Source organism: Manis javanica, chromosome 9 (assembly GCF_040802235.1).
Source record: "Manis javanica isolate MJ-LG chromosome 9, MJ_LKY, whole genome shotgun sequence".
In the NCBI taxonomy this organism is placed as follows: Eukaryota; Metazoa; Chordata; class Mammalia; order Pholidota; family Manidae; genus Manis; species Manis javanica.
Genome location: NC_133164.1, coordinates 61135504 through 61150157, shown reverse-complemented (window position 1 = coordinate 61150157; position 14654 = coordinate 61135504).

Genomic DNA, 14654 nt, shown 5'->3' with positions numbered 1-14654 from the left:
GTATTTTATTCTTTTTGATGCAATTGTGAATGGAATTGTTTTCCTGATTTCTCTTTCTGTTAGTTCATTCTTAGTGTATAGGAAAGCCACAGATTTCTGTATGTTAATTTTGTATCCTGCAACTTGGCTGAATTCAGATATTAGTTCTAGTAGTTTTGGAGTGGATTCTTTAGGGTTTTTTATGTACAATATCATGTCATCTGCAAACAGGGACAGTTTAACTTCTTCCTTGCCAATCTGGATGCCTTTTATTTCTTTGTGTTGCCTGATTGCTGTGGCTAGGACCTCCAGTACTATGTTGAATAACAGTGGGGAGAGTGGGCATCCCTGTCTTGTACCCAATCTCAGAGGAAAAGCTTTCAGCTTCTCGTTGTTCAGTATGATGTTGGCTGTGGGTTTATCATATAAGGCCTTTATTATGTTGAGGTACTGCCCTCTATACCCATTCTGTTGAGAGTTTTTATCATGAATGGATGTTGAATTTTGTCAAATGCTTTTTCAGCATCTATGGAGATGATCGTGTGGTTTTTGTCCTTCTTTTTGCTGATGTGGTGGATGATGTTGATGGATTTTCGAATGTTGTACCATCCTTGCATCCCTGGGATGAATCCCACTTGGTCATGGTGTGTGATCCTCTTGATGTATTTTTGAATTCGGTTTGCTAATACTTTTTTGAGTATTTTTGCATCTATGTTAATCAGGGATATTGGTCTGTAATTTTCTTTTTTGGTGGGGTCTTTGCCTGGTTTTGGTATTAGGGTGATGTTGGCTTCATAGAATGAGTTTGGGAGTATTCCCTTCTCATCTACTTTTTGGAAAACTTTGAGGACGGTATTAGGTCTTCACTAAATGTTTTATAAAATTCAGCAGTGAAACCATCTGGTCCAGGGGTTTGTTCTTAGGTAGTTTTTTGATTACCAATTCCATTTCTGTGCTGGTAATTAGTCTATTCAGATTTTCTCTTTCTTCCTGGGTCAGTCTTGGAAGGTTGTATTTTCCTAGAAAGTTTTCCATTCCTTTTAGGTTATACAGTTTGTTACCATATAATGTTTCATAGTATTCTTTCATAATTCTTTCTGTTTCTGTGGTATCTGTAGTGATTTTTCCTTTCTCATTTCTGATTCTGTTTATATGTGTAGACTCTCTTTTTTTCTTGATAAGTTTGGCTAGGGGTTTATCTATTTTGTTTATTTTCTCAAAGAACCAGCTCCTGCTTTCATTGATTCTTTCTATTATTCTGCTTTAATCTTTATTATTTCCCTCCTTCTACTGACTTTGGGCCTCATTTATTCTTTCTTTTCTAGTTTTTTAATTGTGAGTTTAGACTGTTCATTTGGGATTGTTCTTCTTTCCTGAGGTAGGCCTGTATTGCAATATATTTCCCTCTTAGCATGGCCTTCACTGCATCCCACATATTTTGCAGTGTTGAATTATTGTTGTCATTTGTCTCCATATATTGCCTGATCTCTGTTTTTATTTGGTCATTGATCCATTGATTAGTTAGGAGCATGTTATTAAGCCTCCATGTGGTTATGGGCTTTTTCATTTTCTTTGTGTAATTTACTTCTAGTTTCATACCTTTGTGATCTGAGAAGCTGGTTGGTAGAATTTCAATCTTTTGGAATTTACCAAGGTTCTTTTAGTGGCCTAGTGTATGATCTCTTCTTGAAAATGTTCTATGTGCACTTGAGAAGAATGTGTATCCTGTTGCTTTTGGATGGAGTGTTCTTTAGATGTCCATTAGGTCCATCTGTTCTAACACATTGTTCAGTGCCTCTGTGTCCTTACTTATTTTCTGTCTGGTGGATCTGTCCTTTGGAGTGAGTGGTGTGTTGAAGTCTCCTAAAATGAATGTATTGCATTCTGTTTCCCCCTTTAATTCTGTTAGTATTTGTTTTGCATATGAAGGCGATACTCTGTTGGGTGCATATATATTTATAATAGTTATATCCTCTTGTTAGACTGATCATTATGTAATGTTCTTCTTTGTCTCTTGTTACTTTCTTTGCTTTGAAGTTATTTTGTCTCATACAAGTACTGCAACTCCTGCTTTTTTCTCCCTATTAGTTGCTTGAAATATCTTTTTGCATCCCTTTACTTTCCGTCTGTGGATGTCTTTGAGTTTGAAGTGAGTCTCTTGTAGGCAGCATATAGACAGGTCTTGTTTTTGTATCCATTCAGTGACCCTATGTCTTTTGATTGGTGCATTCAGACCATTAACATTTAGGGTAATTATTGATAGGTATGTACTTATTGCCACCGCAGGATTTAGATTCCTGTTTACCAAAGGTTCAAGGGTAATTTCCTTACTATCTAACAGTCTAACTTAACTCTCGCTTCATGTGCTATTACAAACACATCCTAAAAGTTCTTTTTTTCCCCCTCCTTTTTTTTCCTCCTCCATTCTTTGTATGTTATGAATCATATTCTGTACTCTTTATCTATCCCTTGGGTGACATTTATTTAGCCTTAGGAATACTCCTGTTTATAGGAGTTCCTCCAAAATGCACTGTAGAGGTGGTTTGTGGGAGGTAAATTCTCTCAACTTTTGCTTATCTGAAAATTGTTTAATCCCTCCTTCAAATTTAAATGATAACCTTGCTGGGTAGAGTATTTTTGGTTCAAGGCCCTTTGGCTTCAATGCATTAAATATTATCATGCCACTCCCTTCTGGCCTGTAAGGTTTCTTTTGAGAAGTCTGATGATAGCCTGATGGTTTTACCTTTGTAGGTGATCTTTTTTCTCTGTCTAGCTGCTTTTAAAAGTCTGTCTTTATCCTTGATTTTTGCCATTTTATTTATTAAATGTCTTGATGTTGTCTTCCTTGGGTCCCTTGTGTTGGAAGATCTGTGCACCTCCATGGTTTGAGAGACTATCTCCTTACCCAGATTGGGGAAGTTTTCAGCAATTGCTGGAGTCTGTATTTTTAAAAGACTTCTTACTGCTCCACTTATTATGTTTTGTCTCTGTGCTCTTCCAGCAGTGTCTGTCACTTTGCTGTTTATTTTCCAGACTTTAAGCACAAGTCTTCACTTTGTCCTATGTCAGATAAGTAGGGCTACTGAGAGCTCTGATTTGAGCTTGCAAGTTCCTATCAATGGGCTTCCCCCTCCTGTCTGATTTATTCAACTAAACCTGCCTCTGTCTACCTTGACTCTGGCTGGCTTCTCCCTTGGAACATATTCAAATAAAACTAGCTCTGCTTCACTACTGTGTCTCAGCCCTTCACTGCTTTGTTTCAGTGGGGACAAGAACCAAAAACAAACTCAACCCCCTGCAAAAACTTGATTTTGTCTATGCTAAGACATGATTATAAAGTAGGTTTTTTTTTTCTTCATCATGGTGTTAGTGACTTTATCCCATGTTGGTGTGCCATGAAACTATTATGTTCAACAGGAGAACACCATAGTCTAGGTGGGACTGCCTGGCCAGCTCCCAGCAAAGTGATGATTTTTTTCTTTCCTCCTTTATCCCATTTCCCACTGTAATTTTCTTCACAGTGTGAATCAGTACCCAACAGTTATCTAACTTACGTATTTTTAATGTGTGTGATCTGTCTTTATATACATAGCTGTGTGAGGGCATAGTAGCATCTTCTTATTCATTGCTGTGTCTCCAACACCAAAAGCAGCTCCAGCATATGGTAGAATCTCAAAAAGTATCAGTTGAATGGATGCATAAATTAGAGCTTGGGAAAGGCTGACCTGGAGGTGGGAGAGAGGTTCATGAATGGAAGTGAGGTGTCAGAGCATATGCTTAATGGTGCTACCATTACCTATCACTTCTGCTGGGTCTGTGCCATCCTGTGACAGGATACCTGATCTGGGAGTCTGGGAAACTACTAACCCTAGAATGAATGGCCTTTCGAAATCTAACTATAGTCCTGTGAGACTGAAGTTTTCAAATCTGATTTTCTCTCTCCAGATAGGTACAGAAGATATTCTAATCCTTGCCAGTTTGGACTGTTTCAGGAAATAGAACCTGGGGGAAAAAAGGATCTTCCCATCACTTTCACACAATGGCCATGATGAAGTATCTTCTCACAGCTTTTGTTTTGATGGCCAGGCCTAAGATTCCCCTACATGTGAAAAGAATGTCAATGAATATAGCTCTTTTCTGCTCATCAGAATACTATACTATATTTGGAAATCATTCTGAAGCTTTTAAAGAAGGCATCCCAGGTAAATATGCTTTCTACTGAAGTTAAAAACTTAAAGAGTGGGAGGAGCCAAGATGGCGGCATGAGTAGAGCAGTGGAAATCTCCTCCCAAAACCATATATATTTTTGAAAATACAAACAAATACAACTATCCCTAAAAGAGAGACCAGAAGATACAGGACAACAGCCAGTCTACATCTACACCTGTGAGAACCCAGCACCTCACAAAGGGGTTAAGATAGAAACCGTGGCCCTGCGGGACTGGAGCGTCCCTCCCCCCAGCTCCTAGAGGGAGGAGAGGAGTCAGAGTGGGGAGAGAGAGGGAGCCCAGGACTGCTAAACACTGAGCCCTAGCCATCTGCACCGGAGCGCAGACACACAGTGCGTGGGGTGTTGGATACGAGGGAAATGGGACAGTAAAACCTGTGAGCAGGTCCCCGCAGCTGGCGCCCCTGGGACAAAGAAAAGCGAGTGCTTTTTGAAAGTCTTAAAGGGACAGGGACTCCACAGATGGATGGAAACATCCCGGGGCAATTAGCCCAGCAGCTGGGAACCCCAGGGAACTCTGGGCGCCCTAACCACCTGGGCAGCAGTGCAGCTTGGAGGCCCTCATGGAGATAAACAGCCTCCCACCCATTCCCCCTCCAGTGTGGCCCTGCCATAGTGGGGGGGCGGAGTGGCCATGCCCACAGCAACCACAGAGCTTACTCCACAGAGGCCGGGCAAGAATCAGAAACTCTGTCTGCATGCAGCTGCCCAGCACAAGCCGCTAGGGGTCACTGTTCTCCCAGGAGAGGAAGGCCACAAACAAGCAAGAAGGGACTTTCTCCCAGCCAACACACCCCCCAGATCCCCACAACTACCTCTATCGCCATGGAAAGGCAGAAGAATTTGATACAGACCAACATCACAGAGACAACCCCAGAGAAGGAGCTTGGAGAGATAGACATAAACAATCTCCCTGAAAAAGAATTCAAAATAAAGGTCATAACCATGCTGATGGAGCTGTAGAGAAAAATGCAAGAGCTAACAGACAAAGTAGGGAGGGAGACTACAGAAATAAAATAATCTCTAGAAGGATTTAAGAGCAGAATGGATGAGATGCAAGAGGACATTGATGGAACAGAAACCAGAGAACAGGAATACATAGAAGCTGACACAGAGAGATAAAAGAGTCTCCAGGAAAGAAAAAATACTAAGAAAACTGTGTGACCAATCCAAAAGAAATAATATCTGCACTATAGGGATACCAGAACAAGAGGAGAGAGAAACTGGGATAGAAAGTGTATTTGAAGAAATAACTGCTGAAAACTTCCCCAAACTAGGGAAGGAAATAGTTGCTCAGACAACAGAAGTACACAGAACTCCCAACAGAAGGGACCCAAGGAGGACAACACCAAGACACATTATAATTGAAATGGCAAAGATCAAGGACAAGGACAGAGTTTTAAAGGCAGCCAGAGAGAGAAAAAAGGTAACCTACAAAGGAAAACCCATCAGGCCATCATCACACTTCTCAACAGAAACCTTACAGGCCAGAAGAGAATGGCATGATATATGTAATGCAATGAAACAGAAGGGCCTTGAACCAAGAATACTATATCCAGCATGATTATCATTTAAATATGAAGGAGGGATTAAATAATTCCCAGACAAGCAAAAGTTGAGGGAATTTGCCTCTCACAAACCACCTCCACAGGCATTTTAGAGGGACTGCTCTAGATGGGAGCACTCCTAAGGTAACTAGATGTCACTAGAGAAAACAAAATCACAGCAAAGGAAGCAGACCAACCAAATACTAACTAAAGGCAAAAAACAAAATCAACTACCCACAAAAGCAGTCAAAGGAAACACAAAAGAGCACAGAATAAAACACCTAACATATAAAGAATGGAGGAGGAGGAATAAGAAGGGAGAGAAATAAACTGTGTTCATAATAGCTCAATAAGCAAGTTAAGTTAGATGGTAAGATACTAAAAAAGCTATCCTTGAACCTTTGGTAATCATGAATCTAAAGCCTGCAATGGCAATAAGTACATATCTTTCAATAATCACCCTAAATGTAAATGGACTGAATGAACCAATCAAAAGACACAGAGTAATAGAATGGATAAAAAACGAAGACCCATCCATATGCTGCTTACAAGAGACTACGTCAAACCCAAAGACATACACAGACTAAAAGTCAAGGGATGGAAAAAGATACTTCATGCAAACAACAAGGGGAAAAAAGCAGGTGTTGCAGTACTACCATCAGACAAAACAGACTTCAAAACAAAGAAAGTAACAAAAGATAAAGGACATTACATAATGATAAAGGTGTTAGTCCAACAAGAGGATAGAACCATTATAAATATATATGTACACAATACAGGAGCACCAACATATGTGAAACAACTACTAACAGAATTAAGGAGGAAATAGAATGCAATGCACTCATTTTAGGAGACCTCAAAACACCACTCACTCCAAAGGATAGATCCACCAGACAGAAAATAAGTAAGGACACAGAGGCACTGAACAACACACTAGAAAAGATGGACCTAACAGATATCTACAGAACTCTACATCCAAAAGCAACAGGATACACATTCTTCTCAAGTGCACATGGAACATTCCCCAGAACAGACCACATACAAGGCCACAAAAAGAGCCTCAGTAAATTCAAAAATATTGAAATTCTACCAACCAACTTTTCAGATAACAAAGGTATAAAACTAGAAATAAATTGTACAAAGAAAGCAAAAAGGCTCACAAACACATGGAGGCTTAACAACATGCTCCTCAATAATCAATGGATCAACGACCAAATTAAAATAAAGATCAAGCAATATATGGAAACAAATAACAACAACACAAAGCGCCAACTTCTGTGGGATGCAGTGAAAGCAGTGTTCAGAGGAAAGTATATACCAATCCAGGCATATTTAAAGAAGGAAGAACAATCCCAAATGAATAGTGTAAAGTCACAATTATTGAAATTGGAAAAAGAAGAACAAATGAGGCCTAAAGTCAGCAGAAGGAGGGACATAATAAAGATCAGAGAAGAAATAAATAAAATTGAGAATAAAACAATAGAAAAAATCAATGAAACCAGGAGCTGGTTCTTTGAGAAAATAAACAAAATAGATAAGCCCCTAGCCAGACTTATTAAGAGAAAAATAGAATCAACATACGTCAACAGAATCAGAAACAAGAAAGGAAACATCATGACAGACCCCACAGAAATACAAAGAATTATTAGAGAGTGCTATGAAAACCTATATGCTAACAAGCTGGGAAACCTAGGAGAAATGGACAACTTCCTAGAAAAATACAACCTTCCAAGACTGACCTAGGAGGAACAGAAAATTTAAACAAACCAAATACCAGCAAAGAAATTCATGCGGTAATCAAAAAACTACCCAAGAACAAAACTGCCAGGCCAAATGGATTTACTTCGGAAATTTATCAGACATACAGAGAAGATATAATACCCATTCTCCTTAAATTTTTCAAAAAAATAGAAGAGGAGGGAATACTCCCAAACTCATTCTATGAAGCCAACATCACCCTAATACCAAAACCAGGCAAAGACCCCACCAAAAAAGAAAATTACAGACCAATATCCCTGATTAACATAGATGCAAAAATACTCAAAAAAGTATTAGCAAACCGAATTCAAAAATACATCAAGAGGATCACACACCATGACCAAGTGGGATTCATCCCAGGGATGCAAGGATGGTACAACATTCGAAAATCCATCAACATCATCCACCACATCAGCAAAAAGAAGGACAAAAACCACACGATCATCTCCATAGATGCTGAAAAAGCATTTGACAAAATTCAACATCCATTCATGATAAAAACTCTCAACAGAATGGGTATAGAGGGCAGTACCTCAACATAATAAAGGCCTTATATGATAAACCCACAGCCAACATCATACTGAACAACGAGAAGCTGAAAGCTTTTCCTCTGAGATTGGGTACAAGACAGGGATGCCCACTCTCCCCACTGTTATTCAACATAGTACTGGAGGTCCTAGCCACAGCAATCAGGCAACACAAAGAAATAAAAGGCATCCAGATTGGCAAGGAAGAAGTTAAACTGTCCCTGTTTGCAGATGACATGATATTGTACATAAAAAACCCTAAAGAATCCACTCCAAAACTACTAGAACTAATATCTGAATTCAGCCAAGTTGCAGGATACAAAATTAACATACAGAAATCTGTGGCTTTCCTATACACTAAGAATGAACTAACAGAAAGAGAAATCAGGAAAACAATTCCATTCACAATTGCATCAAAAAGAATAAAATACCTAGGAATAAACCTAACCAAGGAAGTGAAAGACCTATACCCTGAAAACTACAAGACACTCTTAAGAGAAATTAAAGAGGACACTAACAAATGGAAACTCATCCCATGCCGTTAGCTAGGAAGAATTATTATCATCAAAATGGCCATTCTGTCCAAAGCAATATACAGATTTGGTGCAATCCCTCTCAAAATACCTACAGCACTCTTCAATGAACTAGAGGAAATAGTTCAAAAATTCATATGGAACCACCAAAGACCCCGAATAGCCAAAGCAATCCTGAGAAGGAAGAATAAAGTGGGGAGGATCTTGCTCCCCAACTTCAAGCTCTACTACAAAGCCACAGTAATCAACACAATTTGGTACTGGCACAAGAACCAGTGGCACAGACCAGTGGAACAGAATAGAGACTCCAGACATTAACCCAAACATATATGGTCAATTAATATATGATACAGGAGCCATGGACATACAATGGGCAAATGACAATCTCTTCAACAGATGGTCCTGGCAAAACTGGACAGCTACATGCAAGAGAATGAAACTAGATCACTGTCTAACCCCATACACAAAAGTAAATTCGAAATGGATCAAAGACCTGAATGTAAGTCATGAAACCATAAAACTCTTGGAAAAAAACAGGCAAAAATCTATTGGACATAAACATGAGTGACTTTTTCATGAACATACCTCCCTGGGCAGGGGAAACAAAAGCAAAAATGAACAAGTGGGACTATACCAAACTGAAAAGCTTCTGTACAGCAAAGGACACCATCAATAGAACAAAAAGGTACCCTACAGTATGGGAGAATATATTAATAAATGACAGATCCAATAAAGGGTTGACATCCAAAATATATAAAGAGCTCACGCACCTCAACAAAGAAAAAGCAAACAATCCAATTAAAAAATGGGCAGAGGAGCTGAACAGACACTTCTCCAAAGAAGAAATGCAGATGGCCAACAGACACATGAAAAGATGCTCCACGTCACTAGTCATCAGAGAAATGCAAATTAAAACCATAATGAGATATCACCTCACACCAGTAAGGATGGCCACCATCCAAAAGACAAACAACAACAAATGTTGGTGAGGTTGTGGAGAAAGGGGAACCCTCCTACACTGCTGATAGGAATATAAATTGGTTCAACCATTGTGGAAAGCAGTATGGAGGTTCCTCAAAAAGCTCAAAATAGAAATACCATTTTACCCAGGAATTCCACTTCTAGGAATTTACCCTAAGAATGCAGCAGCCCAGTTTGAAAATGACAGATGCACCCCTATGTTGCAGAACTATTTACAGTAGCCAAGAAATGGAAGCAACCTAAGTGTCCATCAGTAGATGAATGGATAAAGAAGATGTGGTACATACACACAATGGAATATTATTCAGCCATAAGAAGAAAACAAATCCTACCATTTGCAACAACATGGATGGAGCTAGAGGGTATTATGCTCAGTGAAATAATTCAGGCAGAGAAAGTCAAGTACCAAATGATTTCACTCATATGTAGAGTGTAAGAACAACGAAAAACTGAAGGAACAAAACAGCAGCAGACTCACAGATCCCAAGAATGGATTAACAGTTACCAAACGGAAAGGGACTGGGGAGGATGGGTGGGAAGGGAGGGATAAGGAAAGGGAAAAAGAAAAGGGCATTACGATTAGCATGTATAATGTTGGGGGGAGGCATGGGGAGGGTTGTACAACACAGAGAAGACAAGTAGTGATTCTACAGCATCTTACTATGCTGATGGACAGAGACTCTAATGGGGTTTGTGGGGGGTACTTGGTGAAGGGGGTGCCTAGTAAACATAATGTTCTTCATGTAATTGTAGAATAATGATAACAAAAAGAAATTTAAAGAATATTAGTGATCATTAGTCTTGAAAATATTCATTGAACCATTTTCTGAAAGCTGGCAAAAATTTGTATCCAATAGGCAATAATGATGATTTATGTTTATATCTACTATTTGCATATTTTACTACCATTGTTTGTTTTTAAATACCTTTTGATACTTACAAAGCTACTGAAAAGTTACTAGTTTAGTTGAATTCAACAAATATTTCTTAATATTGTCCAAGGCACTATGCAGTTCATTTCCAAGAAGGTTAATAGACTATAAAGGAAAAGGAATAACTGTGTCTCTTTCAATAAGACTTATTTTCAACTACATGTAACATACTGAATTATCCTTATTTGTGCTTACAAGATTCAAAAGCATTAACATTAACTTGTCACAGCTTAGCACCATCTTGTGAGGTTGAAATGGTACAAGTTTAAGCTGCAATTGGCACATAGTTTCTTCACATACTTTGGAAGGGCTCCAGAGCCAGGATGCTTAGGTACAAATACTGACTTTGCCAATGACTAGCTGTGTGACTTAAAGTTCTGTGCCTTGGTTTTTTGTCTGTAAATGGGTATGATAATGATAGTGGGTATTGCATAGGATTATTGCAAAAATTAAATGATCTAATCTACTTAAAGGGCTTGGTATATTGCCTGACACACAGTAAACATTCAATAAATATTTTTATTATAGGTTACATTACAATATATTATATTGCTATTATGTTATTGTATTTTTACTATGGAGTTTACAGAGCAGTATAATAAACATTTTACAGTAAACAGCTGTATAATGTTTCATACAGAAAAGGTATGAAGTTTCATTATCCAACTTAGTCAATATTTTTTGCTGCTTGCTATGTGGAAGTTTATGAATATCAGTAAGATGCAGTTTCTACCATTGAGGAACTCCCATCTAAAATTTCAGCAACTGCCCTGTGGTAGAAACAAAACTCTAGACCTTTTATCTACTTCTTGTAAATGTGTATGTGAAACCAACTTTTTCCCTTTCCCATCTCCTGTGACCTGTGTTGGTTATGTGAAGTGATTCTTGCTATCACCACTGTGTAGCTCTATTAACCACAATCTTTGTACAATGCCAAGCAAATCTCCGTGTCAGCTACTCATGTATATATGCCCACTTTCTCTCTCCTTCCAACTACTGCTGTTCTCCCAGGACACTGAGCAGAGAAGGGTAGAGAAACAACACTGAAGCCTAGTGGCTTCATACTGTAGCACAGTGCGACCAGGACACAGTTCTGCTCTGAACAGTCATTCAGAGATACAGGTTCCTTTCACTGTCAACATCACCGTCATCAATGCACAGACTCCACAGTTATTGCAGAAGGGCACAGAGTGTAGAGGATTGTACTAGAGATCTTATGGATGGGACTGGATGTGGTTTATATCACTCTGTCCACCCATTTTAGTTCTCTCCTTGGCTTCAGATGCCAGATTGATTGTTGTTTTGGAGTGTCTATTTGCCTTCTCAATCCACTCTCTGCCCCTTTCTCCTTGGCTCTGTGTCCAGTCCTCCTGGACTCCACACTGTAATTGCCCAGCCCTGTCTGCTGTTTCTCTGCCATCCCTTCTCTCCCCACTGCTCACCTCAGTTCAGGCCTCTCCTCTCAGCCCTAGACTACTGCAGAACCTTCTCCGCTCATCTTCCTGACTCCTGACGTTTCCCTTTCAGCCATCCTGCTTCCTGCCAACAGAACTGTCTTATTAAGGCATTGCTTCAATGATGTCAGTCTTCTGTTTAAAAGCCTTTCCATCTTCTGCCTTCCCTGTCTCAGTAAAGGTACCCCTATATACCAGTGCCTGGGCCAGAACCTTGGGGGCCATCTGTACTCTTCCTTGTCCCTCACCCCTCTTACACAATTGGTTACCAAGTTCTTCCTGTTCTGCCACCTAAATATTCCTTGAATCAGTTTACTACTACTTTTCTCCATCCTCAAAGTTCTTGACAAGTTCAAGCCACTGTCTGTTGACTGGCCTATGCCACAGGCTCCCAACTGGTGCTCTTGCCTCTGACATCACTCTCTCTCAACCATTCTCCACCTAGCGACCAGGTTTATCTCTTTCTATGACAGAAATCTAATACTGTGATTCTCCTGCTGAAGACTCTTTTGGGTTTCAATTCCATGGCTTTGAGGATGAATCTCAAACTCTATAACACAATGCAGAGGACCCTTCATGATGTGGCTCCTACTGACCTCTCTAGTCTCATCTCTTTATCCCAACTCTCTCCAGCTGCTTGTCTTGCTCCTATGTCCTCGCTTCACTGAACTACATTTACTTTTCTTATCAAGGCACAGGGCTGCTCACCTGTGGTCCTTCTCCTTTTTTACTCCCTCTGCTTAGAATGCTCTTTCCTCTCACCTCCCTCCCTCTACACAGTGTTTTAGACTCAGCTTCCTTGATGGCAGTTACCATGTCTTCTTTATCTTGGCATTGCCAACACCCAGTGCAGTGCCTGGCATCTGGTGGACTCTCTTTTCAGACAAGTTATGTAAATTGTTTATGGTCAGATGGCTGGTTACATAGCAGAGAGCTGGGATTCAGTCTGGCTTTCTGATCCTAAATTTTGTGGATATTCCATTTCATTGTATTGCCCCCCACCTTGGATATAATATCTTAAACATACTTTAAGATCCCAGTTCACTCATTAACTCAACAACTATTTATTGATTTTCTAATATGTGTTATGCACAGTATTAGAGTGAGTAAACTAGTGCACACACCATTCCCTACCTTCAGTACACTTCTAGTCTGATGAAAGACATTGGTAAGTAAAGAGGCCTTTGTAGCCCAGTGTGATAAATGTTATCATAGGAGTGAGTCCCAGGCAAATTGGATAGCCTGTAGGAGGGGCACATGACCCATCAAAGGGAGGCTTTTGTAGAGAAGGGACGTCCAGGCTCAGACTGTATGAAGTACAAGCCTCAGCAAGATGAGGAAGCTGGGGAAGAGGGTTCAAGGCACAAAAGAACAACACAGGCAGAGGTCCTAATGTGTCAGAGGCTCTGTCAGTACAGGGAACTGAAAGTTGTTCATAATTACTGAAGTGGAGATGCCGTGGTGATAAGGATGAGAGATGAATCTGGACATTGCAGGGTTTTATGACACTAAGGAGTTGCAATTACATCCCAAAGCAATTAAAAGGCAGAGTAAAATTCTAAGCAAGAGAATTTTCTGATCAGACTTAAACAATTTGGAAACATCCTCTGACTATAAAGTAAAGATTAGATTAGGGTTGGGTGTGTGGGGGAAGGCAGGGGGAAAAGGATGGAGAGAATGGAGGAAAATAGACATGAGTGCTTGCCATGAGAAAGACTGTAAGGAGGGAAGCTGGTTGCAGGGTGGGTGGGGAGAGGAGAGGTTGCCCTTTCCACTGGGTTGGGCTTGATTAATTGGTGTGAGTCAGCTCTGGAGTGATGTTGGGACGGGAGTCACAGATGCGTGAGGCCTGAGCACTCGGAGGGGTAGTAAGCTGTGGCAGCTCATGACCTCCCCCAGGGGGTATGAGGAGATGTGGAGTTTAAGGCAGAACCTGAAACATTCAAGGAAGGGCTAAGGACAAGGAGTTCAGGGAAACCACGGGAAGACAGCATTCCCAGGAGGAGGACGGAGTTGCTGGTGTATAGAATTAGGTCTTGTACAGGTCGACTGGGTTTTGCAATCATGATGTGTTTGGTGTCCTCAGCAGGAGCAGGCCAGCGAAACAGGGGAAGCAGAAGCCCAGGTGCAGAGACTGGAGAGTGGAGAGGAAATGGAGAAAGCCAGGGTAGGCCACTTTCAAGTAGTTTAACTCTGAAGGAGGAAAGAGAGGGTGCTACTCTGGCAGGAGGGTTTTACTTGCAAGGTGGTAGAGATGAGAGGACACTGTGTAGCAGGTGCCTTGTGGTGCACTGGAATACCTAGGACAGAGCTGATGCAGTGAGCCACTGAGGAGGCGAGCAGGAGGACTCTGCCCTGAACGCGGGCAGAGGCTGGGCCTGGGATAGGAAGCTGCCTCTTTAATTTTCACAGAAAAAGAAAAGTAAGAAACGGTATGGGAGCAGGCAAGTGCGTGTTGGTTTTGTGGCAAGAAGTTGGGGGATTCTCACCTATTGGCTTTTGTTTTCTTGCTAAAGTTGGAGGTGAAGTTGTTAGGGGTTGAGTTCGTTCTCCTCGGTTCTTGCCTGCTCCGCAACAAAGAACTGAAAGGCAGGGACACAACAGCAAAGCAGAGAGGCGGTTCAGTTGAATATGCTGGCCAGAGTCAAGGTAGACAAACGCCTTCATCTGTTAGGTGGGAGGCTTACATATTGCCTTCTGCTTAGGAGGCACCTC